The following is a 3,258-nucleotide window of genomic DNA, read 5'->3' as shown; positions in this document are numbered from 1 at the left end:
CCAGGCTGGCGTGCGGTGGTGCCATCTCTGCTCGCTGCCAACCTTCACCTCCCAATTCAAGCGATTCTCCTGCCTCAGCCTTCCAAGTACCTAGAATTACAGGTGCCCGCCACCACACCAAGCTAATTTTTGTGTTTTTAGTAGCGACAGGGTTTTGCCATGTTGGCCAGGCTGTTTTGAACTCCTGGCCTCAAGTTGTCCACTTACTTGGCCTCCTAAAGTGCTGGGATCACAGGCGTGAGCCACCACGCCTGGCCGCAAACATTCATCTTTATACCGTCTCCAGAGTTTTGCCTTTTCCACAGTGTCCTACAGCTGGAATCATACAGTATGGATGTGTGGTTATTATATATCATACATAGCTTTTTGTCCACGGTTCCTGGTTCATACCTCCCATATCCCTTATTACAGTCTTTTTTTTTCTTTTCTTTTTTTTTTTTTTTTTTTTGAGACAGAGTTTCGCTCTTGTTACCCAGGCTGGAGTGCAATGGCGCGATCTCGGCTCACCGCAGCCTCCGCCTCCTGGGTTCAGGCAATTCTCCTGCCTCAGCCTCCTGAGTAGCTGGGATTACAGGCACGCACCACCATGCCCAGCTAATTTTTTGTATTTTTAGTAGAGACGGGGTTTCACCATGTTGACCAGGATGGTCTCCATCTCTTGACCTCGTGATCCACCTGCCTCGGCCTCCCAAAGTGCTGGGATTACAGGCTTGAGCCACCGCGCCCGGCCCAGTCTTTTTTTTTCTTTTGAGATGGGAGTGTTGCTCTGTCACCCAGGCTAGAGTGTAGTGGTACAGTCTTGGCCCACTATAACCTCTGACTCCTGAGTTCAAGTGATTCTCCTGCCTCAGCCTCCCAAGTAGCTGGGATCACAGGCTAGTGCTACCACACTAATTTTTTTTTTTTTTTTTTTTTTTTTGAGACAGTCTCGCTCAGGTGCCAGGCTGGAGTGCAGTGGCTGGATCTCAGCTCATTGCAACCTCCGCCTCCCAGGTTCAAGCGATTCTCCTGCCTCACCTCCTGAGTAGCTGGGACTACAGGCACGTGCCACCATGCCCAGCTAATTTTTGTATTTTTTTTTAGTAGAGACTGGGTTTCACCATGTTGGCCAGGATGGTCTCAATCTATTGACATCGTGATCCGCCTGCCTCAACCTCCCAAAGTGCTGGGATTACAGGTGTGAGCCACTGAGACTGGCCACATTTTTTTTTTTTTTTTTTTTTTTTTAAGTACAGAAAGGGTTTCACCATGTTGGCCAGGTTATTTTCAAACTCCTGGTCTCAGGTGATCTGTTTGCCTTGGCCTCCCAAAATGCTGGGATTACAGGAGTGAGTCATTGTGCCTGGCCCTGGCTGACACCTTGACTCTAACTTCATGGTGGGTCTGCACCAGGACCAATCAGCTAACCACTCCTGGGGTTAGCTGATTGGTCAGAAGTATTTCTAACTTTCAGAAGTTTAGATATGTTTGTTACCTTAAGCAATTAACTTACAGGGTATTTTTAAACAACAATAGACAAAATATTGATTAAACAGACCCAAACTACACCACAGAACCTCGTGTTTGCTAAGAATTAAATCACAGTCACCCGGGTATGGTGGTTCACACCTTTAAACCCTGGCACTTTGGGAGGCAAGGTGGGCAGACTGCCTGCGCTCAGGACTTTTAGACCACCCTGGGCAACATGCCGAAATGCTGTTTCTACTGAAAATACAAAAAATTAGCTGGGCGTTTAAAAATCATGTGTTTGGGCCGGGCGCAGTGGCTCACACCTGTAATCCCAGCACTTTGGGAGGCCGAGGCGGGTGGATCACGAGGTCAAGAGATCGAGACCACCCTGGCCAACACAGTGAAACCCTGTGTCTACTAAAAATACAAAAAAAATAGCTGGGTGTCCTGGCACGTGCCTCTGGCCCCAGCTACTCGGGCAGCTATGGTGGAAGAATCGCTTGAACCCAGGAGGCGGAGGTTGCAGTGAGCTGAGATTGCGCCTCTGCACTCCAGCCTGATGACAGAGCAAGACTCCATCTCAAAAAAAAAAAAAAAAAAAAAAAAAGGCCGGGCGCGGTGGCTCAAGCCTGTAATCCCAGCACTTTGGGAGGCCGAGGCGGGTGGATCACGAGGTCAAGAGATTGAGACCGTCCTGGTCAATATGGTGAAACCCCGTCTCTACTAAAAATACAAAAAAAAGTAGCTGGGCATGGTGGCACATGCCTGTAATCCGAGCTACTCAGGAGGCTGAGGCAGGAGAATTGCCTGAGCCCAGGAGGCGGAGGTTGCGGTGAGCCGAGATCGCGCCATTGCACTCCAGCCTGGGTAACAAGAGCGAAACTCCGTCTCAAAAAAAAAAAAAAAAAAAAAAAAAAAATCGTGTGTTTGGAGAAATTAATTATTTTATTTTATTTTATTTATTTATTTTTTTTTTTGAGACGGAGCTTTTGCTCGTTACCCAGGCTGGAGTGCAATGGTGCAATCTCGGCTCACCACAATCTCCGCCTCCTGGGTTCAGGCAATTCTCCTGCTTCAGCCTCCTGAGTAGCTGGGATTACAGGCACGCGCCACCATGCCCAGCTAATTTTTTGTATTTTGAGTAGAGACGGGGTTTCACCATGTTGACCAGGATGGTCTCGATCTCTTGACCTCGTGATCCACCTGCCTCGGCCTCCCAAAGTGCTGGGATTACAGGCTTGAGCCACCGCGCCCGGCGAAATTAATTATTATTTTTTTTTATTATTTTTTTTTAGACGGAGTTTCGCTCTTGTTACCCAGCCTGGAGTGCAATGGCACGATCTCGGCTCACCGCAACCTCCGCCTCCTGGGTTCAGGCAATTCTCCTGCCTCAGCCTCCTGAGTAGCTGGGATTACAGGCATGCACCACCATGCCCAGCTAATTTTTTGTATTTTTAGTAGGGACGGGGTTTCACCTTGTTGACCAAGGTTGGTCTCGATCTCTTGACCTTGTGATCCACCCGCCTCGGCCTCCCAAAGTGCTGGGATTACAGGCTTGAGCCACCGCGCCCGGCCGAAATTAATTATTTTAAAAAATTTTTTTAAAAAAGAAAGAAAATTAGCCAGGTGTGGTGGTGCATGAATGTAGTCCCAGGTACTCAGGAGGCTGATGCAGGAGAATTCCTTGAACCCAGGATGCGGAGGTTGCAATGAGCTGAGATCATGCCACTGCACTCCAGCCTGGGCAACAGAATGAGAATCTGCTCCAAAAAGAATAATAAAATGTATTTATTTATTAAATCACAGCGG

Source organism: Saimiri boliviensis, chromosome 14 (assembly GCF_048565385.1).
Source record: "Saimiri boliviensis isolate mSaiBol1 chromosome 14, mSaiBol1.pri, whole genome shotgun sequence".
Classification (NCBI taxonomy): Eukaryota; Metazoa; Chordata; class Mammalia; order Primates; family Cebidae; genus Saimiri; species Saimiri boliviensis.
Note: the sequence above shows the minus strand (reverse complement) of the source record.